Source organism: Ovis canadensis, chromosome 13 (assembly GCF_042477335.2).
Source record: "Ovis canadensis isolate MfBH-ARS-UI-01 breed Bighorn chromosome 13, ARS-UI_OviCan_v2, whole genome shotgun sequence".
Lineage (NCBI taxonomy): Eukaryota > Metazoa > Chordata > Mammalia > Artiodactyla > Bovidae > Ovis > Ovis canadensis.
The window spans coordinates 88,269,084-88,296,499 of NC_091257.1; the positions used below are offsets into that span (position 1 = coordinate 88,269,084).

Genomic DNA, 27,416 nt, shown 5'->3' on the forward strand with positions numbered 1-27,416 from the left:
GGTTAGACGGTATCACCGACTCAATGGACATGAGTTCGAGTAAACTCCAGGAGTTGGTGATGGACAGGGAGGCCTGATGTGCTACAGTCCATGGGGTCACCGGACACAACTGAGCGACTGAACTGAACTGAAAGGCAGAGTGAGAAAGTCTTGTTTCAAACTAAAGAGAAAGTATGTTGGTGACTAGGATGTATTTAACATTTTTCTGATATTTGCATATCTCCCTTTTTTTTAACATGATGAAGGCTTCCTTTTTCAAATCTCATCAAAAGGTAAATCACACACACACACAAAAAAGTAAATCACATCTACAGTTACATCACATTGTTTTAGGGTGTGTGTATGTATGTGTTTGTAGAAATGCTTCCACTTCTACCAAGCAATATTTGATTTCCCTGCAAGTAATGGTGTAAATTTTCCTTTGTAAATTGAAGTATAAGTTGAGTGCATTTAAAGAAAAAAATTAGAAAAAATAACTTCCAAACCGAACAGAATCAGTGGTATGTAGATATGACAATAATGATGACAGTGTTATACAAATAACTAGAGCAGGGGAACTTTTACCTGGGAGTATGAGAACCTGTAGGGCTTGGATCCTAAAATACTCAGGTTGGAAGAAGTCTTAGACGTAGATTCTAATCTTTTCTTGTACAAAAAATGGAAAAAGAAAGTGAAATGATTTGCCTAAAGTCACAGAAAGGGTTGATGGCAGAGGAAGAATTACTCAAGCTTTCCTAATTCCTGCCTCAGCCTCTTTCTCTTTCTGCACTGCAAACTACCTTCCCAAGTCAGGTTGTTTCAGGACCATGGAACCTTCCAGGTAGCCCTTAAAATCCTTGCTTCTCTCTGTCTGGGCATCATTGGACTGGGCAGGAAAAAACTAAAACTGTGATAAAGCCATGATCAGATTCTACCAGGAACATGCCCACAGTCAAAAAAGAGTAGAGTTACTTAGCTTGTTTCAGGGCTTCCCTGGTGGCTCAGATGGTAAACAATCAGCTTGCCATGCAGGAGACCAGGGTTCAATCCTTGGGTTGGGAAGATCCCCTGGAGAAAGGAATGGCAACCCACTCCAGGATTCTTGCATAGAGAATTCTTGTTTGAAGGGACAATGCATTAAGAGAAGCCACAAGGTATCTTAGTAAGAGGGAGTTGAGAAGAGCTTATTGTAGAATTTGGGTTTGTGCTGGTTTCTGCTAACGAGGGGCTTAAGGAAGTGAAGAACATTTTTGAATTGGACACAATTAAGAAGCAAGGGCTTACCTCCGTAGCTCAGTCGGTAAAAAATCTGCCTGCAGTGCAGGAGTCCACCTTCAATGCAGGATACCTGGGTTCAATTCCTAGGTCAGAAGATCCCCTGGAGAAGGAAATGGCAACCCACTCCAGTATTCTTGCCTGGAAAATCCCATGGACAGAGGAGCCTGGTGGGCTCCAGCCCATGAGGTCCCAAGAGTCAGGCATGACTTAGCGACTAAACCACCTAAACCACCACCAAGAAGCAAGGACAATTCAGAAACTAGGTATCTTAATAAATTTTATCCAGAAGGAAGGAGAATTCAAGCCAGGCTAGAGTTGCCTTTGAAAACGAAGCAGGACCACTCCTGTTAGAGGAGAATGTTGAGTCATATTTGTGGTTCCAAAGTAGCCTTCCTTGTCTATGTCTTGCTCCAAATACAGAGTGACCTTGTCTGATATTTGCTTATATTCTGTGAGCACTTGTTTATGTTCAGTGAGGAACATTGGGTCTAGCCAGCCACTGAAGCTTTTTTCACTTTCTGACCTGCAAGCATTAGTCCTCCCATGTGGGACCCTACCCATCTCTCCATGTTTCTGACCCTCAGTTCAGTTCAGTTCAGTCGCTCAGTCGTGTCTGACTCTTTGCAACCCTATGAATCGCAGCACACCAGGCCTCCCTGTCCATCACCAACTCCTGGAGTTCACTCAGACTCACGTCCATCGAGTCAGTGATGCCATCCAGCCATCTCATCCTCTGTCGTCCCCTTCTCCTACTGCCCTCAATCCCTCCAGCATCAGAGTTTTTTCCAATGAGTCAACTCTTCACATGAGGAGGCCAAAGTACTGGAGTTTCAGCTTTAACATCATTCTTTCCAAAGAAATCCCAGGGCTGATCTCCTTCAGAATGGATTGGTTGGATCTCCTTGCAGTCCAAGGGACTCTCAAGAGTCTTCTCCAACACCACAGTTCAAAAGCATCAGTTCTTCGGTGCTCAGCCTTCTTCACAGTCCAGCTCTCACATCCATACATGACCACAGGAAAAACCATAGCCTTGACTAAACAGACCTTAGTTTCTGACCCTAAACATTTAAATGTGCTTCATCTAGGTGGCAAAGGTGGGGGAGAGGGTGAGGCAGGAGATAGATGGGCTTTAGGCCAGACAAACTAGCCTCCTGTTTGCATTTCCTGAGACAGGAAGTAGGTGGGCTCCAGGTTAGGCATTTATAATAAGCCTCCTACTTGCACTTCAAAATAGAAATAGAAATAGAAACAGGATAAATGACCAGGCTTTGTTTCCTGTGGACATTTGAGGATAACAGTTATGGTAGGACAAAAAGGGGCTAAACCCTGTTTGAGAAAAAGATAAAAAGGTCACATATGTCCCCTCCTGGGGGCAAGGGAGATGCTGCACATGCGCAGAAAGACTCCTTGGGGGTCAAAAAAGAGGGGGCACCACCCCATAGTTCAGTTCAGTCGGTCAGTCACGTCTGACTCTTTGGGACCCCATGGACTGCAGCACACCGGGCTTCCCTGTCCATCACCAACTCCCAGGGCTTACTCGATGCCAAAGCCCCTTCTCTGGAATCCATCTTGGAAAAAAAGTTGCACACGCATGTTAGTGAGGGTCCTAGGACAGGTCAGGTGTGAAAAAAGAAGCCAGATAATTGGCCAAAGGTAAACAAAGAACCGGAAGAACTGCCCTATTTGAGTGAAATTAACCCCCTCTTTACTGCTCCTCCTTACTAGGGAAAGACCCCGATGCTGGGAAGGATTGATGGCAGAAGAAGAGGGCAACAGAGGATGAGATGGCTGCATGGCATCACCAGTGTAATGGACATGAACTTGGGCAAACTCCGGGAGCTGGTGAGGGACAGGGAAGCCTGGCGTGCTGCAGTCCGTGGGGTCTGGAAGAGTGGGACACGACTAGGCAGCTGAACAACACCAACCCCCTCTTTCCTGCTCCTCCTTACTAGGGGGCACGCCCACACCTTTCTCTTCAGCGGTGCCTCGCTTCTGTTAACAAACTGTTTCTCTGCCTGTGTGCTCTCCTACTTGTACTGTATTATTAATGATAAACTTTGTAATTGTTTTTACAGTTTCTGCCTTCTTGAGAAATGGCGTTTTTCAGTGGGCACAAGGGCCAGGGTAATTTTGCTTCTAGCCTCTCGCCCCTGATGGTCTAGTGGTTAGGATTCCTGCTTTTCTTCCAGGCAAAGGAGATTCAGTTCCTGGGCAGGGAACTTAGATCTGGCTTCAAGCCACCGCTCACCACAGCCTCTCCGAGATCAAGGGATCTTTGAGATCATGTTCTACTTTCCCCCTTCCTGTTAGAATCCTTCAGCAACATCTCTTCTGGGATGGAGGGGCTCACCGTTATGCAAAGCAGAGGAAAAATTTCCCCCTCCCCTTTGAGGCTCTGTGATTGGGCCGGTGAAGCCTGTGGAGCCTTACATTTTAAATTTGTAGAGAAGTGATTAGACAAAGGATAAGGGTTTATGGCTTTTAAAAAGTGGCAACCTATGGGAAAGTAAATATGCAGCTGAAACTAAAGGAAGATAAGGATTGTTTCAGTCAGGTTTGTTTTTGTTCCTCTCACTGATAAGAGTTTATCTAGAGTTGTCTCTCCTGTGATTAACTTTTGCTCTTCCTGGTAGAGAGGAGATTAGGGACACCTCCACGGAGGGAAATTTTTTAAACATTAATTTATTTTAATTAGAAAGACGGTAACGATGATCCTACATACAGGGCAGCAAAAGAGACACAGATGTTAAGAACAAAGGGAAATTTCTAGGGGACGGCAGAGAGCTTTTCTGCACCTACTTCTCAGTTGTGTTCAGCTGGAGATAATCCTTATGCCAAAGTGGCATATTTGGGGGTGGAATGATCTCATCACTTATATTCCTATATATTGCTTGAAAAGGTAGCCCATGTATTTGATTTTTAAAAATACCGCATAAAAGAATGTCGACTGAAAAAAACAAGAACAACGTAATAGCTGAGAGTTGTTTTATTTGGCGGACATTCTTGGAACTTCAAGCCCAAGCCCGGGACGCAGCATCTCAGATAAATGCTGAGAAAACTGTTGTAAAGAACAAGGGGAGAAGCCGGGATATTTAGAGGTTTTGCGACAACTGCTAGGTAGAACAAAAGGTTACTGTTGGTCAAAGAAAACTAGGTATCTCAAGTTAAGGAATTTAGTGCTTTCCTATGTATGGGAAGGTGCAAGAGTCTAGGTGCAACTGAAACCATTCCTTTGATAATCACTTCAGTTCATTTCAGTTCAGTTCAGTTGCTTAGTCGTGTCCAACTCTTTGTGACCCCATGAATTGCAGCATGCCAGGCCTCCCTGTCCATCACCAACTCCTGGAGTTCACTCAGACTCGAGTCCATCGAGTCAGTGATGCCATCCAGCCATCTCATCCTCTGTCGTCCCCTTCTCCTCCTGCCCCCAATCCCTCCCAGCATCAGAGTCTTTTCTAATGAGTCAACTCTTCTCATGAGGTGGTCAAAGTACTGGAGTTTCAGCTTTAGCATCATTCCTTCCAAAGAAATCCCAGGGCTGATCTCCTTCAGAATGGACTGGTTGGATCTCCTTGCAGTCCAAGGGACTCTCAAGAGTCTTCTCCAACACCACAGTTCAAAAGCATCAGTTCTTCGGCGCTCAGCTTTCTTCACAGTCCAACTCTCACATCCATACATGACCACTGGAAAAACCATAGCCTTGACTAGATGGACCTTAGTCGGCAAAGTAATGTGTCTGCTTTTGAATATCCTATCTAGGTTGGTCATAACTTTTCTTCCAAGGAGTAAGCGTCTTTTAATTTCATGGCTGCAATCACCAGCGTCTTTTAATTTCATGGCTGCAGTCACCATCTGCAGCACTTCAGCTATCTGTATTTATCCTGCATTTTCTCATCCTGAGATTCCTCAAGATGACTGCTAGATGGCTGGTAGTCTGTTTCCTCCCTGAGTTCCCTCAGGGCTCACTGCCTGAAATCTAGTGGCTAGATCCTTTGTTTACTGACCTGACAGGCAATATTTTATTTCTCGAGAAACATACAGTGCATACAATAAAAATGTATGAGCTTACTTCCTCCGTCTCCCAAATCTGTTTCCAGAGTTCGTGTATGCCCACGCCAACTCTATATGTATTATCTCCCTCTCCCTTTTTTACCTATAGTAGCAGTCCAACCATGTGGTGTTGCAACATTGCTTATTTCACATAACTTATTAATTCACTTAAGAAATATTTACCAAGCTCTTACTATGTGCTAGGCACTGTTCCCAGTAATGAGAGAAGAGCAGGAAGCAAACAAAATGCTCTTAGAAGAGTTTACACTGTTGTCAACTGAAAAATACGCACAACATGAGAGTGGCAAGTTTTATTGGGGGCAAAGCAAGGATTGCAGCCTGGGAGACAGCACCTCAGAGAGCTCTGAGAGACTGCTCTGAGGAGGCAGGGGGGAAGGACAGCATATGTGATTTTGGTAAAAGGGGCAGTACTATGCCAAAGCCTTTGACTGTGTGGATCACAATAAAACGTGGAAAATTCTGAAAGAGATGGGAATACCAGACCACCTGACCTGCCTCTTGAGAAATCTATATGCAGGTCAGGAAGCAACAGTTAGAACTGGACATGAAACAACAGACTGGTTCCAAATAGGAAAAGGAGTACATCAAGGCTGTATATTGTCACCCTGCTTATTTAACTTATATGCAGAGTACATCATGAGAAACGCTGGACTGGAAGAAACACAACCTGGAATCAAGTTTGCTGGGAGAAATATCAATAACCTCAGATATGCAGATGACACCACCATTAAGGCAGAAAGTGAAGAGGAACTAAAAAGCCTCTTGATGAAAGTGAAAGAGGAGAGTGAAAAAGTTGGCTTAAAGCTCAACATTCAGAAAACAAAGATCATGGCATCTGGTCCCATCACTACATGGGAAATAGATGGGGAAACAGTGGAAACAGTGTCAGACTTTATTTTTGGGGGCTCCAAAATCACTGCAGATGGTGATTGCAGCCATGAAATTAAAAGACGCTTACTCCTTGGAAGAAAAGTTACGACTAACCTAGATAGCATATTCAAAAGCAGAGACATTACTTTGCCGACTAAGGTCCGTCTAGTCAAGGCTATGGTTTTTCCAGTGCCCATGTATGGATGTGAGAGTTGGACTGTGAAGAAGGCTGAGCACCAAAGAACTGATGCTTTTGAACTGTGGTGTTGGAGAAGACTCTTGAGAGTCCCTTGGACTGCAAGGAGATCCAACCAATCCATTCTGAAGGAGATCAGCCCTGGGATTTCTTTGGAAGGAATGATGCTAAAGCTGAAACTCCAGTACTTTGGCTACCTCATGCGAAGAGTTAACTCTTTGGAAAAGACCCTGATGCTGGGAGGGATTGGGAGCAGGAGGAGAAGCGGACAACAGAGGATGAGATGGCTGGATGGCATCACTGACTGTATGGACGTGAGTCTGAGCAAACTCCAGGAATTGGTGATGGACAGGGAGGCCTGGTGTGCTGCGATTCATGGGGTCGCAAAGAGTCGGACGCGACTGAGTGACTGAACTGAACTGAACATGCAGTCAAGCACAGATTTTTTTGTAGAAACTCTCTGCTGGTCTCAAAGTTTGTGCTAGTTACGAGAAGCAATAGCCACCATGAAGGATCTGAGTGCTTCTCTAGATTGAGGAAATGTAAGAATTGGGTTCATAAAATCAGCTCCTGAGAATATCTAACTATCTGAAGACTTGTCCTGCCAGTTTCCCAGAGCACAAGTTCCCTCATTTCTGCTCTCCACCCTGAACTTCTTCAGGGGGTGTTGGAGGTCAGCAGCTGCAGTGGCACATGATTTAATCCTTGTAGAGATTGATGGCAAGCACCCACGGCGAGTGCCAATCCGTGGTTGACACTTCCCAGTTGGTCCTAGCAGTAAGGAACCCGCCTGCCAATGCAGGTTAGATGTAAGAGACGTGGGTTCGATCCCTAGGTTAGGAAGATCCCTTGGAGGAGGACATGGCAACCCACTCCCGTATTCTTGCCTGGAGAGTCCCATGGACAGAGGAGCCTGGCGAGCTACAGTTCATGAGGTCGCACAGAGTTGGATACAACTGAAGCGACTTAGCACGCATGCACCGTACGCACTGTACTGAAATGTTAGAGCAGGTAGGTAGCTAGGTATGAGCAGAAGAATAGGGGGGAGAGGCCAAGAGGCAGGACAATGTGGCCAAAATCTTGGCTCCCTGTCCACTGATACCAAATAGAAATACGGAGATAGAATTTGGAGACAATAGAAAAGAGTAGCTTTATTATTTTTGCCAGGCAAAAGGAATACACACTAGGCTAGTACCTCAAGAACTATGCCCTGTTCTCCTGGGAATAGGGAGAGGTTTTATACCCTCATGAAGGTCTTGCTTTTTTTTTTTTTTCTCTTGTGAAGTTTCAAAATGGCTACAGCTGGCACCAGGCAACTCAGCAACCAGGTCTATTGTTCCTAAAGTTGTCGTCCCCTGACCTTTTTGAAATGCACAATGTTACAACAGAGTGTAGGGGGAGAAGGATGCCAGGTGCAGAGTTCAATTCATATGAAGTCAGAGAGTAATTAGCTTTGTGAAGGACAAGTCTAGCTACAAGTGTTTGTGGTTAGTAACAGCTAAAGAATAACCAAGATTGTTTAACTCTTCCAAGCCTCTTTGGCTTGTATGTGCCAAAGGCCTTTCACTCATTTCTGTTTCTGCTGTAAACAGCAAAAGTCCAATGGCAGACAAAGAAAGGCAGGAGCTTCCAGACTGACAGGAAACCACACCTTTTGGCTGATAAGTATCCTGCAAGCAAAGAAAGGCAAGGAAAGGCAGGAATCTCCCGTATAAGCATGTAACCTGTTGCTTATTATGCTCTCATTACAATAAAATTAGCTTCACTAAGTGAGCAGATAAGTTCCCATCATGCACCACCATGACTCTTGTGATCCAAGCTGAATAAGGACAAAACACCCTCCTCTGTTTGGTAAGATGGAGCCGGGATGAAAATCAGGGACTATGACCTCCAAACTCCTTCTTCCCCAGTGAATATTCCACCCCTTCATTTGTATGCCCCTCATATCTGGCTTGCCAGAGAAATCCAGGGCAGCAGCTGCTCACCTGTCTCCCCGCCTTCCCTGTGAGGGCATCGTTGTTCAGTCCCTAAGTCATGTCTGACTCTTTGTGACCCCAAGGACTGCAGCACGCCAGGCTTCCCTGTCCATCACTATCTCCCAGAGCTTGCTCAGACTCATGTCCATCAAGTCAGTGATGCCATCCAACCATCTCATCCTCTGCTGTCCCCTTCTCCTCCTGCCTTCTATCTTCCCCAGCATCAAGGTCTTTTCCAATGAGTTGGCTTTTCACCTCAGGTAGCCGAAGTATTGGAGGGCGTATTCTTGCTTAAGTAAATTCTCACTTTACTTTCTTAATCTCCTTGCTTGTCTCTGAATTCTTTCAAGATGAGGCAAGAACCTTAAATTCACTGGGAACAAAGAGAAACAGGCAACAAATAACTGTATAAAATGACATCAGATACTGACAAGAGCTGTGAAGAAAAATAAACCAGAAGACAAGACAGAGTTAGTGGGTCTGTTTTAAAGAAAGCAGTCAGGACAAGTCTTTTTGAAGACTGACATTTGAGCAGATATTTGAAGGAAGTGTGGAAGTCATGGGAATATCTGGAGGAAAGGTGGTTCCAATGTGGAACAGCAGGAGGCAAATCCCCAAGGTAGAAGTAGACGTGCACACGCACTCGCTCAGTTGTGTCTGACTCTGCGACCCCATGGATCATGGCCTGCCAGGCTCTTCTGTCCTTGGGATTTTCCAGGCAAGAATACTGGAGTCATTTCATCCTCCAGGGGATCTTCCCGACCCAGGGATGGAACTTGTGTCTGCTGCACTGGCAGGCAGATTCTTTACCACTAAACCACTTGGGAATCCCATGATAGAAGTTTGCTTAACTTAAAAACCGCAAATCCAGGGTGGCTGGAGCATGGGCAAGAGGGAACATGGAGAGAGATGGTATTGGACAGGTACGCATGGATGTAGTTCACCTGGGGCGGGGCGGGGGGGGGGGCGGTGGGGTGGGGGGGTGGGCGGTGGCGGTGTGTCTGTCTTTGACCATGGTAACTCTAGATTTTATTCAGTACACTCAAAGTTTTTGAGCAGGGGAAGGATGTGATCACGTTTACATTTTAAAAGGATCATTTGGTTCATTTGGGATAGGATCATCTCTATCCCAAGTAGAGAGGAGACCGAGGCAGGGCTGGAGGTCACAGCAGAAGCAAAGACAGGACTAGTTAGGAGACTATTGCTGTATGAAATGAAAAACGTTGCCTGCCATGTGTCGACTGAAAAGAAACCCACATGAGAGCAAAATGAGGACTATAACCTGGGAGACAGCATTTCAGACAGCTCTGAGAAGTGCTGGGCTTGGCGGGGGGGCGGCGCGTGGGGGCCGTGGGGTGGAGTTCAGCATATATGTGATTTTGATGATGGGGAAGTACATAAAATCAGGCACACATTTTTGCCAAAGGTTGCTGCTGCTAGTCTCATGAAGATTAGTCATGAGAAGCAGACATCCTCAGCAAAGATTTTAGTGCTTTTCTAGATATGATGAAATGCAAGACTTGGCCTCATAAAACCGTCTTTTGAAACTATTTAACTATCTGGAAACCTGTTTTGCCAGTTTTTCCCAGAGCACGGAGTGGCTCATTTCTGATCTCCGTCTCTGACTTCTTCCAGGAGGTGCTGAAGGTCAACAACTACAGCGGCTCTTAACTGCCACAAAGGTAGACAGCAAGTACCGATGGTAAGTGCCAACTTCTAAGTGACACGTGAGAAAACAAAGGTAAGTGCCAACTTCTAAGTGACGCATGTGAGAAAACAAAGGATGTTCAGCCATTAAGCAATTACCACCACCCGGGACAGTGAGCCCTGAAGGGACTCAAGATGGAGACAAAACCCTTGGCCACTGCAGTCACTCCAGCTGTGCACCTGAAGGAATTCAGGATGGAGAAAATCTGGATACTGGACCTAGGTAGTTAACGTGCTTATCAAAGGAATGATTTCAGTGTGCCCCGACTCTTACATAGAAAGGGCAGACCCATATGTAGAAAAGCGCTAAATTCTTAAAGTTGAGATGTCTGGCTTTCTTTAACAGTAATCCGTGTTGCAAAAACTCCAATATATCCCGGATCCTCCCTCATCTCTTCAGAGTAGTTTCTCAAAGCTATCTGAGAGGGTGTGTCCTGGACTTAAGTCTTCAACTTTGTCTGCCAAAATTCTCAACTTTTAGGTTGTGCTTTTTTTTTTTCAGTTGATAGCTGTATGCATAGCTTGAAGACCGGTCTATAGCTAAACTGTATCTACATCTGTTTCAGTCCTCCTTAATTCTTTCTATGATAATCCATTTTATGGATGTACTATAATGTACTAATTCATCAGTCCTTTTTGTTTAGCTTCTTCTCAGCCCTTCTACTGTTATAAACAATGAACCAATGAATGTCCTTTATGTTTATGTCCCAAGATTATCTGCAGGATTATTCCACGAAGTATAACTGCTGATCACAGGTTACAGTACGTTATTTCTCACACTGAAATTAAATCTGGTGAACTCATTCTCACCATGAACCCAAAGAAACAAGGGGTTTTGTTTAGTTGGTTGGTTTGGTTTTGGTTTCAGTTAAAAAAAAAAAAAATCTTTGAGGAATTGGCTGGCCGTCGGTAGTTAGGATTCGGAGTTTTCACTACCCACGGGTGGTGGGCATGGAGGAAAAAAAAAAGAATTCTTTGTCATACCACTGCTTCGGAAATTAAAGAGAGAGGCATGCACCACCCCTCCCACATCAGTTTTCTTCTTTAAATATTCCCAGTCTAGCAAGATTCCGCCTGCGGCTCCGTCATCTCTCCCAGAATAGTCTCCATCTCAGGTGCCAGAGAGAGAAACTGAGGCACAGGCAGGATCCGAAGCACAAGTCCTCCTCCCGGTTTGGCTGTCCCCTTTTCCCCCTTAACATTGCCTTCCTCTCCTGTCCTTCCGGGCCAAGTTTCAGGCTGCCAGCCCCCAACCCGGGTCCCTCGCGGCTCAGAACTGGGACTTCCACCCGCTGCCCCTCCTCGGCGCGCTCGGGGGCTGCGGAAGGGGCCGCGACGCCTCCGGGTCCCCTCCGAGCCGCCGTAGCGCGAGCCTCGGGAGTTCGGCAGCTCCAGTCGCCAAGGCAACGGGCTCCGCTGCGCTCGGCGGGCGCCTGGCAGCCCAGGGGAGGCGCTGCGGGCCGGTGGCCCGGGCTCGGCTGGCCGGCGGGACGGCAGGTGAGCAGGGGCCGGGCGGGCAATCGCGGCCCCAACGCCCGGCTCCCGGCGTCGCTTCTTCGCAGCGGGCGAGGGGCTGGGCCGCTGGGATTTCCGGAAAGGAGACAGGGCCTGACCTTTATCCGCGGCTCCCTCCTCCTCCATCCTTGGCGCCGGGGAGGAGCCCCTCGAGCAGTTTAATTCCGTCGGGCGCGGGCGGGGGAGTCACTTTGGGTTGTTCATTATGTTGGGGGTGGGGGGCCAGTTAGTCTGATTCAAAAGTTTTTTTTAAAGCACGTCTTATTTGGGGGTCGAGAAAGAACTCCGAACTGCCGAAAATGTGCATCTGTGCGACTCTTTTGGGGCCAGAGAGGATTAACTTCTTTGTACATCAGTTTTCCCATCTGCAGAATGGGGACGATCATAGCACCTGTTTTAGAAGGTTATTACAAAGTAAATAATATATTTCAGATCTTTGCAGCTAAACCCTCAATCCTTGGGAGCTTTTATTATTACTACTACTACTAAAGAAGGTCCATTATCGAGCATGTGTTGTGTTCCAGGGCCTGGGCTGATCGCCAAGGGTAAAAATAAGTGAATGAGACATCTTGTCCTCAGGGAACTCCACAGTGTTAAGGTATAAATAGGAGCTCATTGTGGTTCCAGCTATGATTTTTGGACATTCAGGGGACTGTGAATACACAGAGAAGGCAGTTAACCCAGATTTCCGGAGATGAGGTTGGGGAGGATGGTCAAAGAGAGATTCCAAAAGAAGATGCTTTCCGAAATGAGACATGACAGCTACCTTTGTATTGGCCGGAAGATGAAGCTGATGGAGTGCACAGTGCTCTGGGCAGAGAGAACAGACCACTGCAAGGTCCTGGGGAGAAAGTGCAGGCTTTTTGGACATCTGTTAGCATTTCATAGCCTGGTTAGAGACAGATTCTGGGAAGTGGAAGTGGTCTAGCTAGGTGTGTCTGAGAGAGAAGCAGGTGCCCTTCTGAAAGATTTTCTTGTGCCTCCCTGTAAGTTTGGACTTGGTCGTGAGGGTTGGTGGGGAACACCAAAGGATTTAAATCAGGGCAGTGAGTGTGTGTGTTGTGTGTGTGTGTGTGTGTGTGTTGTGTGTGTGTGTGTGATCAGAGGTGTGGTTTCCAAAAGATCAGGGGTTTTTGTTCTCTCTTGGTCTCATCACTCCTCCAGTCTTTCATGTTGCAGCTATTCATTTATGGTGATTCAAAATTTTAAAAATGTATTTATTGAGCATCTGTTACGTGCCAGGCCCTGTGTAAGGAATCAGGTTCCTACCCTCATGGCATGTATTCTAGACATGTTCAAAGGTACACTCATGGAGACAGAAGTAGTCCAGTACGACTAGAACTGAATCAATACTGGAAGAAACCCATGCAGAGTGGTTTTTGGTTTTTTTAAGGCCCAGATCATTCAGGGTCACTATCTTGTACACTCTTGGCAGAACCATTCCCTTGGAACTACACCAAGAAGAAATGGCCAGAGAAGTGGGAGGAAAGCTAGGAGAGTGTAGTAAGGAAAGCCCAAGGAAGAGATCCATTTTGTTGGATGCAGTTGAGATTTCAAGTAAAATAAGTTACATGTTAAAATGCACCTTTTGCTTAAGTAAATATAGAGGTCACCGAGAAACCCAATTGAGCAGATTTGGTGAAATGATGGGGGCGGAATCTGTAATATCGGCATCTTCCAAAGGTTCAATGTAATATGTCAGTGGAATGAGGAGCGAGTGGGATGTGAGAAAGTAATGTGTAGGCAGCTCCAAAAAGTTTGGCTGTGAAGAGAGGCGAGGAGAAGGCTGGAGAGCAGTTGGGAAATCAGGTGAAGTCTTTTTAAGCAGAAGACAGACAAGAGCAGACGTAAATGCTGATGGTAGAGCCAGTAAGGGAGGGAGAGACTGAGAAAATACAGATTTTCTCAGGGGAAAATAAATGGCACAAACAACTTGCCAAAAATGTGAGAGTGGATACGATCCACAGCACAGATCCTTTACAAAGAGTCTGATGACGTGTTTTTTTTGTTTTTTTTTTTTTCTTTCTGGACATATGGTAAGCAAGGTAATTGCTGAAAAGGAATGTGCCCATGTAATGCCAGCAGAAAAATAAAGATGTAAATGTGGAAAGTTCTATATTCCTTCTCATCAGATAGGAGACATTTATTGAACTAGCATTGTGTTAAGCCCTCTCCAGGCACTAGTCTCAGTTGAAAGCATGCTCTTTACAACAACCGTGGGAGAGAGAGAGCCTCTAGTGTAATTCCCAGCTTAGGGATGAGGACATTGGGGTATAATGCTTAGCCCGGGTCATATAGTATTTGAATCCAGGCCTGAGCCCAGAGCTTTTGCTCTTAATCATTCCTTAAATGATATGATTGTCTACCTATGAGATGATTATCTGCTGAAAAAAATCCAAGAGAACTGAATTAAAAATAAGCAAGCTATAAGAGAGACAAAAACCAATAGTTTTATACCAGCAGTAGAAGTAAGAAAATGGAATTGTAGGTGAAATGGCAGTAGCAACATGAAAAATAAATAGAGTATAAACCTTAAAATAAATGCACCCAGGCTAGTCAAATAGGATAAGAGTTGGCTGGAGGTTGGGGAGTATAGGTCAGGAAGCATGTTTGTATGAAGAGGAAGTAATTTTTTCTTTGGGAAAGTCAGGGTATTGATACCAGGAACAAAGCATGTAAAAAAACCAGATGTCTATTATGAGATATAGTGAGAAAATATGCAAAGATGTTGACTGTGATGTTTTATAATATTAAAAAACTAATAACAGACTGGCTAAATTGTGATACAGTCATGTGATGGGTGCAATCAGCCATTAAAATAGAGAAAGGTGGGGGTCATATATATGAGAAGGATGTTTACATCACATGGTTAGGTGTAAAAACAGATTTCACTTGGTTTCTGGTTTTGGTGTTTTCTAAGTGTATATATGTATATAGATAGATAGATAGATAGATAGATAGATAGATAGATAGATAGATAGGAAAGATGTCTAGACAGATGAGTTCTTTATTTTTTTTAATATTTATTTTTTATTTAGCTGTGCTGGTCTTAGCTGTGGTCCACAGGTTCTTCAATCTTCACTGTGGCATGAGTGATCTTTTTAGCTGTGGCACGTGGAATCTATGTCCCTGACCAGGGATTGAACCCAACCTCCCTGCATTGGTAGCATAGTGTCTTAGCATTGCGTAGAGTCACTCCCATAGCGTAGTGACTTACCACCGGGGACGTTCCAAGATGAGTTCTTTAAAACAGTTTTTTATTTTTTTATTGTGGTAAGCAATGCATAAATTTATCATAACCGTATTTAAGTGTAAAGTTTAATAGTGTTAAGGATAGTTACATCCTTGTGCAATCAACCTCTCAAATTTTTTCATCTTGCAAATCTGAAACTTTATGCCCATTAAGACAACTCCATGTTTCTCCCTCTCCCTAGTCTCTGGCAACCACCATCCTACTTTCTGTTGCTATGAATTTGGTTACTCTGGATGCTTCATATAAGTGAAATCATTCAATGTTTATCTTTTTGTGATTTTTTCCCCCCATTTAACATAATGTCCTAAGGGTTTCCCTGATGGCTCAGTGGTAAAGAATCTGCCTGCCAATGCAGGAGACATGAGTTCGATCCCTGGGTTTGGGAAGATCCCCTAGAGAAGGAAATGGCAACCCACTCCAGTATTCTTGTCTGGCAAATCCCATGGACAGAGGAGCCTGGCTGACTATAGTCCATGGAGTCACATAAGACTCAGACACTACTTAGCTGCTAAACAACAACAACAGCAGCATAATGTCCTAAAGGGGCGTCAGTGTTGTAGCATGTCAGCATTTCCTTCCTTTTTAAGGCTGAATGATACTCCACTGTGTGGATATACACATTTTGTATATACATTGTATATATGAACACGTTTTGTTTATTCATTCCATAGATGGACATTTGCGTTGCTTTCCCCTTCTGGCTATTTTGAGTAATGCTGCTGCAGATGATGAATGTGCCAGAAAGATAAGTTCTTTGTGTCCTGAGACCCATGGGGACCCTTTTATCCCTTTCCTTATTGCCTTAGTTTTCTTTTTTATGAGCATGAATGGCTTTCATAATCAGAAAAAAAAAAAAAACCAATAAGGATATATCCTATTTGGGGAGATGGGGGAATAAAGGTTGAAAAAAAAAAAAGGTCAGACCTAGGCTGCAGGAATGGAATGGAGTGGGCTGATCTGAGAGACCATTCTGGAGAATCAACAGGACTTGACAACCAAGAGGTAAAGGAGAAAGGTGTGAAGGACAAAGCCTTGGGGGCCTGTAGGGAGAAAGGGCTTCGACTTGGGCAAGTGAAGTAGAGTGAAAGTCACTCGGTCCTGTCAGACTTTTGCGACCCCATGGACTGTAGCCCTCCAGGCTCTTCTGTCCATGGGATTTAGACCTGGGGAGGAGGGAGGAAATAAGGTTAGAGAGCCACCTGAGCCTTTTTGTTCAGCGGTTTAGTCTCTTTCCTGATAGTAGAGGGAAACCATTGAAATGAAGGGAAATGACTTAATCACATTCAAGTTATAGAAAGATCACTGTGGCCAATCCATTCTGTGAGCTGAAGCCAGAGTGCAAAATTTCCCTTTGTGTTACTTAGACTTGAACCTTTGTTAATTTCCTCTTATTTGAGACAAAGCATTGGTGCTAAAAGATGCATATCTACTCTCCTAAAAGCACCTGAAATATTTTAAACAAAGTCGTATTTAGATTACATTGATTCCTAATTGCATTCAGTTTTATCTTAACAACACAGTCTCCCGTTACTTGACTTTCTACCTTTAGCAGGGGAAATATAATTGGGAAAGCAAACAAGAAATATAAACAACTCAAGTTACAGACCTTCAGTTAATTGCAAATATCTTTGTCTTTTGGGGAAAAGGGGGTCAATGAGGTAAACAGTGTCTTACCAAATTCTTATTACAAAGCAAAAATTGTTAAGAGTTCAAATGGACTCAGCTCATTACCTACTTCTCCTCCCACAAACCTGTAATGTCTCTGCTTCCAGAGCCTCCCAGAGAGGGAACTAACTGTTGTGCTGACATCTCATAAGCATTTTGCAGTTTTTAAGAGCTGCATGTCCAAAAGATGTGAACCCACGATCTCATTTCATTCCTCCCAATAATTCTTAGATAGGGATTATCATTCCTATTTTCAGATGAGGAAATTGAATTTCAGAGGATTGAAGAAACCTCCTAGCTCCTATACCTAATAAATTCTGGACTTTGAATCTAGGTTTTCTTATTTTCTTTTTATATTATAGCCTCTTCTTATGTACAGTTTTAAACATATACAAAAGTAAAAAAGATGGTATAATACATACCTTATACTCATACCTCAGCTTCAACAGGTACCAACATATGGTCAGTTTTATTCGATCTGTACCCTCCACTCTGTCCCCACCATGGATTATATTAAAGCGAATCCTAAGACATCATGTCATTTCATCTATAAATACTTTAATATGTATGCGAGAGGTAAGGATTTTTTCTTTCTCCTTTCCCCTCTATGATCACACTACTATGATCACACCTAAGAAAATGAACAGGAATGATTCCTCAACATTACCTTGTATCCATTTGGTACTCAGTTTCTCCTTATCTCGTAGATGTCTTTTCACAGTTGGTTTGTTGGAATTGGGATCTAAACAAGGATCACATCTGGGTGACAGTGGCTTAAGTCTTTGAATCTGTAGCAATTTTGCCTCTTCTTTTTTCCCCTTACCTTTCATTTGTTGAAAACTCAGGTCATTTGTCCCATCCAGCTACTCTGGATTTGCCTGGTTATATCCCTCTAATGTCCTCCTCCATTCCCTTTATTTTTTTTGGCTGTTGCTCTTTATGGGTGGTGCTGTGTATCATATCAGTCAGTCAGTCAGTTTAGTCGCTCAGTCGTGTCCGACTCTTTGCGACCCTGTGAATCGCAGCACACCAGGCCTTCCTGCCCATCACCAATTTCCAGAGTTCACTCAGACTCACGTCCATCGAGTCAGTGATGCCATCCAGCCATCTCATCCTCTGTCATCTCCTTCTCCTCCTGCCTCCAATCCCTCCCAGCATCAAAGTCTTTTCCAATGAGTCAACTCTTCGCATGAGGTGGCCAAAGTACTGGAGTTTCAGCTTCAGCATCATTCCCTCCAAAGAAATCCCAGGGATGATCTTCAGAATGGACTGGTTGGATCTCCTTGCAGTCCAAGGGACTCTCAAGAGTCTTCTCCAACACCACAGTTCAAAAGCATCAATTCCTCGGTGCTCAGCTTTCTTCACAGTCCAACTCTCACATCCATACATGACCACTGGAAAAACCATAGCCTTGACTAGACGGACTTTTATCAACAGGCAGTAAAGGCTGATTCTCACCTGTAAGATTGATCATGGGTTCAGGGGTTTGTTAGCATGATCCCTTCATTATAAGGTTCTCATCAGCCTTTCACAAAAGGGTTTTTAGCAGCTGTTAATGATCATTGCCTCGATATACTTACTATTTCATAGCATGTATGCGTGCTCAGTCATGAAGTCATGTTTGACTCTTTGTGACCCCACCAGGCTCCTCTGTCCATGGGATTCTCCAGGCAAGAATACTGAAGTGGGTTGCTGTGCCCTCCTCTAGGGGATCTTCCTGACCGAGGAATCAAACCCACATCTCCCACATTGGCAGGCTGATTCTTTACCGCTGCGCCACCTGGGAAGCCCGGATCCTGAGTCATGTTCTCAGTATGTGCTCAGAAAATAGAGCCTATGTATTCAGTTCAATACTGGTTGCCCACAGCATTGCTCTTCTGGGTTGGTCTTATGTGTTGGCAAAACCACACTGTGAGGGGCTGCTTGTATCAGTGCTTTTCAAACTGTACCTGCAGTTGGTGGGGGATTAGTAGGTAGAGGAACTGTTTGGGATATGTTCCAGCATAGCATGCTGTTCCATTACTGGAGTTAATCTGCTTTCCTCCTTCCATAAGCCTGCCTGCTGTGTGCCTCTACCTACCACCAAAAGGAAGCTTGAAGAAGAAGTGCTGGTGATCTAATTTGCAACATAGATTAGTCACTCAGTTGCGTCTGACTCTTTGGGACCCCATGGACTGTAGCCCCCCAGGCTCCTCTGCCCAGTGGAATTTTTCAGGCAAGAGTACTGGAGTGGGTTGCCATTTCTTTCTCCAGGGGATCTTCCCGACCCAAGGATTGAACCTGGGTCTCCCGAATTGCAGGCAGACGCTTTACCACCTGAGCCACCACGGAAGCCCCATGTAATTATACTGTTGCATAGGGTTTAACATTCAGTGTTTCTTGATGGGCTCTGCTTGTTGTATGTGGTGCATATGGCCATCTCCTCCAAACCAAACCGTTGGGACTTTTGTCGTCTGCTGAGTATAGTGTACTTAGAGGGTCAAGAGAACAGATTACTTTAAAACAGCGCAGTCTCAGGAAAATCATAGATGTGTTTTTATGTATCCAGAGGAAGCAATACGAAGGCATGATTAGGAAGCATTGGAGTCCTTTGGATGTGGGTTCAAGTCTTGGCCCTTTCTACTTTCTCCTACAAGTTACTTAGTCTTTCTTTCCTTTTTTTTTTTTTTTAATGTTTTAATTTCCTTGATAACTTGTGGAAAAGCCCTATTGTGATTAGCATTTGAATAGGAGGATCATATTTTTTTATTGAGTGAAAGTTTCTTTAAATTCTGTCATGCTTTACAGTTTTCACAAATATGATTTCATATAATCCCACAATAACCCTTTTTCTCCCACCCCTATAGTGCCCCTTCCATTTTCCTTGTCCCACTAGTAACCACTAGTTTGTTCTGTGAGTCTGCTTCTTTTTTTTTTTTTTTTAAAAACTTAACCTTTCTTTCTAAGCTTCAGCATTTCCTCATTGTAAAATGGATATAATGAAAGTTCCTTGTCTCTTGTGAGGATTGCATGAAAATAAAGGGCTCAGCACAAGGTCTGGCAGGTAGTTAGTAAGCACTTGACATTATCTGCTGTTAGGGTTATTATAATGCCTTTGAAACATGTCTACTTATTCAGTGACCTTTTTTAATACAAATTAATTTATTTATTTTTGGCTGTGCTGGGTATTCTTGCTTCATGTTCTTTCTCTAGTTGCTGTGGGCAAGGGCTACTCTCTAGATGTGGTGCATGGGCGTCTCGTTGCAGTGGCTTCTCTTGTTCTGGAGCAGAGGTTCAAGGATGCGTAGGCTTCAGTAGTTGCAGCTCATGGGGCTTAGCTGCTCTGAGGCATGTGGAATCTTCTTGGACCAGGAATCGAACCCATGTCCCTTGCGTTGGCAGGGGAATTCTTAACCACCAGACCACCAGGGAAGTCCTTTTTTGGCAGAAGCCTGTAGAAGACCAGAAGAACAAAAAGTTCTTCTAAATAGCTCACTATTTGGTACCTTACTGTGTGTGTAGTAACCTCTTTATCAGACCTGGTATGGAAAAGGCATGTGCTTCCCTGGTGGCTCAGATGGTCAAGAATCTGCTTGCAATGCAGGAGGCCTGGGTTTGATCCCTGGGTCAGGAAGATCCCCTGGAGAAGGAAATAGCTACCCACTCCAGTGGGCTTCCCAGGTGGCCAGTGCAGGAACCCACCTGACAATGCAGGAGGCATAAGAGACATGGGTTCAATCCCTGGGTTGGGAAGATCCCCTGGAGGAGGGCATGGCAACCCACTCCAGTATTTTTACCTGGAGAATCCCATGGACAGAGGAGCTTGGTGGTCTACAGTCCCTGGGGTCGTAAAGAGTTGGACGCAGCTGAGTGACTAACACTTTCACTTTTCATGGAAAAGGCACAGAACTGTTAAAGACCCAGTGCCTGACTTTGCATGCCCCTTGGGAAGACCTCCCTTATTTGCCTTTCTCACAATATTTGAATAGCACTCAGCACCTAGTCCCTTGCCTCTAAGATGATCTCTCTGTACTGTGGATATTTTTTGGCACTTATATAGGCCCCAGAGGTAGCACAGACTTCATCATTAACATAATCCACTGTCTCAGGCTGCTCTGCCCTCCCTGGGGTGTTGGCCTCATCCTCAGGCCAGCAGCAAAATATGGGCAGCAATTCTGGGCTCCAGATCCATGTACAGCACCTACCAAAGGAATAGAAAGATTCTTACTTCCTCTGTTCTCCCAAGAGTGAGAGTCTTTCTCACATCCCCCGCCCCCAGTACTAATCCTACAATGTCATTGGCCTGGATCGAGTCATGTGCCCATTTCAGGAGCCACTTCCTGTCACCAGGGCAACGCCATGCCTTGTTGACTTCAGCCTGGTTCTTAAAGAAGTTATTTACAACGGGGATGAAATTATCTTTAGGCCAATCCGGAACAGCATTGCGTTTCTGTTAGGAAGTTTTTCTGTGAGTAGGAGGAATGGATACCAAGTAGTTTGGTCAGCTAGGATTTGGATTGGCTTTAAGACAAATTATTTTTCTTTCAAAAGACATCAAGTCCAAAATAGGCAATCTGTTGCTGGCATGGCACTGCCACAGTCTAGATCTTTCTCTCTTTCTGCTTCACTGTCCTTGAGGTCACCTTAAGGTCACAACTGGGCTTCTGGCTCTCCAACCAAACAGTCCTTCCTTGAAGCAGGAAGAAGTAGAAGGGAGGGCCAAGGACACCCTTTCAAATACCAGAAGCCTCGGCCAGCATGTACAGCTTGCACCTCATTAACCGTTTATGTCTGTGAGGAAGCTGCTGAATGTCCTTTCTTGGCTGGACACACCACTGTTCCCAACGTTAGAGGGATACTTTGCTGCAAAAGAGAGGGAGAGTGTCTGCAGATCTAGTGATGTGCAGTGCCCACCTCTGAAGGCAGCCAGCCATAACCTCTATGCTTTCCATTTGGAGGAAGCCAGTCTTGAACGAGTGTACTGTCTTTTTATTCATAATCCAGTAATGAGACATACTTGATATAATGTTTTATAATTTCATATTTTCCATTTAACAACATCACAAGTGTCTCTTCATTCAGTTAATATTACAGTGTGTCTGTGTTAGTTGCTCAGACTCTTTGTGAACCCATGGACTGTAGCCCACCAGGCTCCTCTGTCCTTGGGATTCTCCAGGCAAGAATACTGGAGTAGATTGCCGTTCCCTCCAGCCAGGGAACGAACCCAGGTCTCAAGCATTGCAAGCAGATTCTTTACCCACCTGAGCCATCAGGGAAGCCCTAATATTAAACCAGGAGCTTTTAATCCAATCTCCACTTAATGAATGCTGACAAAGCCTCCCATTGTCATTGTAAAACTTAGTGTTTAATTTCCACAGCCTTCTGAATGTTCCCGGCTAGTAAATAGCTCTGCTTTGCTGTCCGATACAATAGCCACTGGTCATATGTGACTGGGTTGTTTTTTTTTTTTTTAAGATTTGTTCATTTACTTATTTATTTTCGGTTCTGCCGGGTCTTTGTTGCTGCACGCAGGTTTTCTCTAGTTGTTTCTAGATGGGGCTGCTCTTCATTGCGGTACCCAGGCTTCTTATTGCAGAGGCTGTAGATGCATGGGCTTCATTCCGTAGCACAGAGGCTCAGTAACGGTGGCTCACGGTCTAGAGCACTGGCTCAGTAGCTGTGGCACACGGGGCTTAGTTGCTCCGCAGCACACGGGAACTTCCCAGACCAGGAATAGAACCTGAGACCCCTCATTGGCAGGCAAATTCTCAACTGTTCCACCAGAGTGAAGCTCCCTGAGTGTTTAAATTTTAGTTAATTAAGGTTGAATTAAAAATCCAGTCTCTCAGTCTCAATAGCCACATGTGACTGGTGATCACTGAATTCAACAGCCCAGATATAAAATGTTTCCATCATTGCAGAAACGTCTATTGGCTAGTACTGCTCTTGAGCACCAGCACACAGCTGTGCTCACCATTTGGTTTTAGGGAGTTTTAATGGTTCAAGTCACTAAGCTGGAACCAGATGGCCTGGGTTTGAATTCTCAATCTGCTGTTTACTAGTTGTATTATCTCAAGCAAGTTACTTAACTTCTCTGTGCCTCGGTTTCCTTATTTGTAAAACACTGTTACTATGTATTAAAGAACTTATTATACGTACAGTGAGCTTCTTAGAACAGTGGGCTTCCCTGGTGGCTCAGTGGTAAAGAATCCGGTTGCCAATACAGTGGTGGGCTGCATCCACAGGTCACAAACAGTCAGACATGACTGAGCCCATGCACCCCCACCCAAAAGGTGAATGAGTATTTAAAAAGTTCTTGTCAATTTTAGAGGTGGAAGAGACCTCTGAAAAGATTGAGAGAAAAAAATTCATCAAAATGTAGAATTTTTGCTGTGTCCAGCTCTTTTCGACTCCATGGATTGGACCCTGCCAGGCTCCTCTGTCCATGGGATTCTCTGGCAAGAACACTGGAGTGGGTTGCCATGCCCTTCTCCAGGGGACCTTCCCCACCCAGGGATCGAACCTGTGTCTCCTGCATTGCAGGCAGATTCTTTACTGTTTGAGCCACCAGGAAGGCCCTTTTGCCTTTGTACAACTTCACAAGAGACTTTTCAGTGAAAACTGGAGATCATTTCCTGGGTGTGGTCATGCAGAAATTTTAATTGCTAGAACTCATGGGAAGAGTTGACTCATTGGAAAGGACTCTGATGCTGGGAGGGATTGGGGGCAGGAGGAGAAGGGGACGACAGAGGATGAGATGGCTGGATGGCATCACTGACTCGATGGATGCGAGTCTGAGTGAACTCCAGGAGTTGGTGATGGACAGGGAGGCCTGGCATGCTGCGATTCATGGGGTCACAAAGAGTCGGACACGACTGAGCGACTGAACTGAACTGAACTGATTCTCAAACCACTTTGGTCTCTTACCAAGTATTTGGCAAGTGAATGTACATTTTCAATGATTCCTCTCTTTTAACTGGCTGTTTTTGTTTTTAATGGATTCTACTGTTATTAGTCCTAATCCCATCAAGGAGAGAGCTTCTACTTTATTTCATTTCAAATTGTTATGTAGGGATTACTGTGCATCAGTTGACATGAATGATTATCACCAAACCCTATTCTTGGACATTTATTTCTCAGTTTTTTGTATTTTGGGTGTTGTGCTGTTGATCTTTACAGAGAGACTTTCTTCAATCAGTATATTTTAATCCAAGGACTTGGGAGGAATGCCAGCCCCTTTTTACTGAGAGGCCTGAATTTCAGTCTGGAAATCATCTTAATACCATAAAAGAAGGCATGTGGGCATGCCAGCCCTAATTGTGCTTTTGGATTTAGCTCCATTTCTCTTTGTGGGCCACGCTCAGATTCTAGATAATATTTACTGTTTGGTACACAAAAATTTTGTACTGTCCTAGAAAAATCTGTAATGCAAGTTGTTCTGATGCAACTCATTTTTCCAATTCACATAGCACTTTATTTGAACCTTTTTTAAAATCGCATTTATCACAAATAGTACTCCTCTATAATTATTTTTGCATTTGTTTTGTATCTACTCCTAAACTCTTAGCCTGTTGAGGACAGCAGTCTTTCACTGGACCTTTACAGATCCTAACCTACAGGCCCTCAATTTACGTTCCTGGAATGAATGAACGAATTTGTCATTTTCTGTTATTACATAGCCATCTTTTATAGCATTTCCTTTGAATTCATTGTTAGTGGATAGTCTTCTAGTGAAGTCAGATTCCACAGGAGAGCAAAAAAAAAAATGTTTATAAGGTGATGTTCAAACATGAACATCCATAGAGGGACTTCCCTGGTGGTCCAGTGGCTAAGACTCCACACTCCCAGTGCAGAGGGGCGCCTAGGTTTGATCCCTGGTTGGGGAACTAGATCTCACACGCTGCGACTAAGACCTAGGGCAGCCAAATAAATATTTTTAAAAAAAAACAACAAAGCTAGAGGAATGTAAAGAAACCCCCAGTGCACATCATCTAAACTTCAACAATTAACACTTTATTTTATTTTTTAACAATGAACATTTTAGAAGCAATTTTTGATTTGGGTAGAGAGAACATGAAGGCTTTGGGGTGCCCATTTTGATTTTAGGGGGAAGGCAGCAGGGCATATATGATGGGCAGTGTACAGAAAGAGGAGGCTGGTGGTCCACAGACAAATCTGCCTGCCTCCCCCGCAGGGCTGTGGTGAGGGTTTCATGGGCTGACACACACACAGTGCCAAGAACAAAGCCCAGCCACGTGGTGGGTGCAGCTGAAGGGCTGCCCCTGCCGCCGCCGTCCCTGCTCTTGCCACTGCCATCACTGCTGCACAGGTTCAGGGGCTGAGTTTGGTGGCTGTGGCATTCAACTTACTTGGGACCCTTGGCCATCAGACTTTCTGAGCTGCAGTTTTTTGCATCTGAAAAGTAAGAATGATAATAGCATCTGATCTGCTACACAAGGCGGTGCAATCATGCCTGTAAATGTGTTCTGGGTTAATTAACATTAATCCCGGTTTCCTGGGGGTGGTGTTCCCATCTGGCAGGACCCCTTGGAGCTCTTGGGAGCTTTTTGTAAGTCAAGCTTGTCTCTTATATGGACTCTTGTTCTGAGATTTCCTGAGCCCCAGAGTCATTTGTCAGTCCAGCAAATACTATAGCACAGTAAGCTTCTTTTTTATTTGCAAAATGTTTGTTCCTGAAGCATGACAACAATTTCACTTTATATAGCTTTGTCCATACTTGCGCTGGAAATGAGATACTTATCAACCAAGTTGATAAAGGGATAAAAATAGTTTTCCTAAGAAACGGTTTACAGGGGATTAATGTTGGAAAAAATTTCATAGCAGAATCTGTTTCACCATCTTTGAAATATAAACAGTATCTTCATTTGTCTATATTTTTCTTATAACACTTTGCTCAACTCCTAATTAAAAATAGCTTTCCCAAAGCCAGAATTCCTCTAAAAAAATCCATTTTCTTTTAAATGAAGGCTAAGTTTTAAACACTCTGCTTTCTCCTTAGCACTGCAAAGAATTCTAATTATGCAGAACATCCATCCAAACCACACACACACACATATCTGTCTAAGATAAGAGTTAGTAGATACTGTGGGAAGAGAAATGGAATATCCCTGGTGGTTATAATAAATTTCTGCAGTGTTTGTTTGGACAGACAATCAACTGTCAGGTCTCCTGGGTATGAGAGTTAAATAAACCCAGGTCAGAAAGTCAGTGCCCCAAACTTAATTTCTCAGGAAGATAGTTCCTTCTCAAACCATTACTTGCCATTAGGTTTAGCTTTTTTTTTAAGTTTGATTTTTGTTCTTTCAGTTAGTAAAAAAAAAATTTTTTTACCATTTGTAATTTATAGCATCTTAAACATTTATAGACGTCTTCATTCAAAGAAACTAAACCCTTGTTCCTTATCTCCGAATAACAAAAACAAATACAAACAAAAATGCAGTTTTATGTCAAAAAAGAGTGAGCTCTTAATTCCGCTATCTGGCCCCAATGGCATATGATCTCTTAGCTTTATTTCCCATAGACTGTTCTATTTAAATGTTTTATTACACAGGCTCTTTTTTCCCCTGGAATCCAAGTATATTTTGGTGCTGCTTCTTTTCAAAAGATCCAGCACAAATCAATTGTAGTAGTTACCTAGCCAGCGTTGTGTTAGAAGGTATGTCACTTCTCATATAAATTTAAATCTTACTGAAACTTCTAAATTGAAGGGATTGGCTGAAAGAACTTTGGATTTTTATAGCCGCAGGGCTCCTTTACTTCTCTGGGATACGTGTTTATGTCTTTTTGATTGAAGGGGATATTGGAAAGGGGTCTAAATGTAGTGCTTGATCCTCCTTGTTAATTGTTGAAAAATGAAGTCGGAAACCAGTTTTAAATTCTAGAGGACCTGGGAGATTTTATCCAGTGTCTGAGATTCACCTTAGTTTTTTATATGCTGGAACTTTAGGCTCGAATTTTTCTTTCATTTTTCGCATATATTGAGCATCTTCTGGGTGCCTAGCAGTGTGTGGGGTGTCTTACACATTTTAGCTCCTTTAATCTTACAGCAGCACTGGTAGGTAGATAGGACTCAAATACCCAGTTGCTTAGGCTGCGCACCTTCTTCCTTGATCCCTTTCATTGTTCTCTCCTCACCCAGTCCATTTGGTTGTGTTGCTATAGAAACAAATCACACCCTGCCCCAGCTGCCAACTGCGAGCCGCCAGACAGCAGCCTGGCCTGCTCGCTGGTCTCCTTGCTTCCCTTCCTGTCCCACTATAGGACACCTAAAACTAATACAGTGTTGGCTGTCAATAATGTCTCTATAAAACTGGGGGAGGGGAGGAGAAAAGTGAGTGTGGACAGAAATGAGGGTGGAAGTTCCACGTTCATGATCAAAGGCCTCGCAGGGAGCTCTGGTGGCGCTGTCCAGTATGGTAGCCGTTAGCCGCACGTGGCTACTGCGCGCCTGACGGGGCTGGTCCAACCCGAGATGTGTTGTGCACAGTGGATTTCAAAGACTTAGTACAAAGATCAAGGATATGTCATTAATGGTTTTATGTTGATTCCATGCTGAGATGATGTTTTGGAAATACTGAGTTAAATAGAACAGATTTTTTTTTTTAATTTTTATTTTTTTTAATTTTAAAATCTTTAATTCTTACATGCGTTCCCAAACATGAACCCCCCTCCCAGCAGAACAGATTATTAAGGTTAAAAAAGTTTTGTGTGTGTATACATATTATGTAGATTTGTACACAGTAGCCTCGTAGTAGTAGCCATGGTGTGTGTGTTTTTTTTTCTTAACTTTCTGAGATAGTTGTAGACTCATATGCTGTTGTAAGAAATAATACAGAGAGATCCCACTTACCCTTTCCCCAATTTACCTTAGTAATAGAGTTCAGCTCAAATGTCACCTCCTCCAGGG

The 27,416-nt window shown here is 43.9% G+C and overlaps 1 protein-coding gene across 4 annotated transcripts in view; it reads left to right on the plus strand.

Annotated features, from left to right (window-relative positions):
- Positions 1–27,416, plus strand: part of PKIG (cAMP-dependent protein kinase inhibitor gamma) — a 98,130-nt gene that overhangs the window by 2,819 nt on the left and 67,895 nt on the right. For 3 of the 4 annotated variants that reach the window (XR_011248271.1, XM_069548622.1, XM_069548615.1), the window contains exon 2: positions 10,006–10,072. The gene's annotated coding sequence lies outside the window, so the exon portion shown is untranslated. Of the gene's footprint in view, positions 1–10,005; positions 10,073–11,102; positions 11,575–27,416 lie in introns of those variants that run through there. The other variant, XM_069548617.1, reaches the window with a different exon arrangement.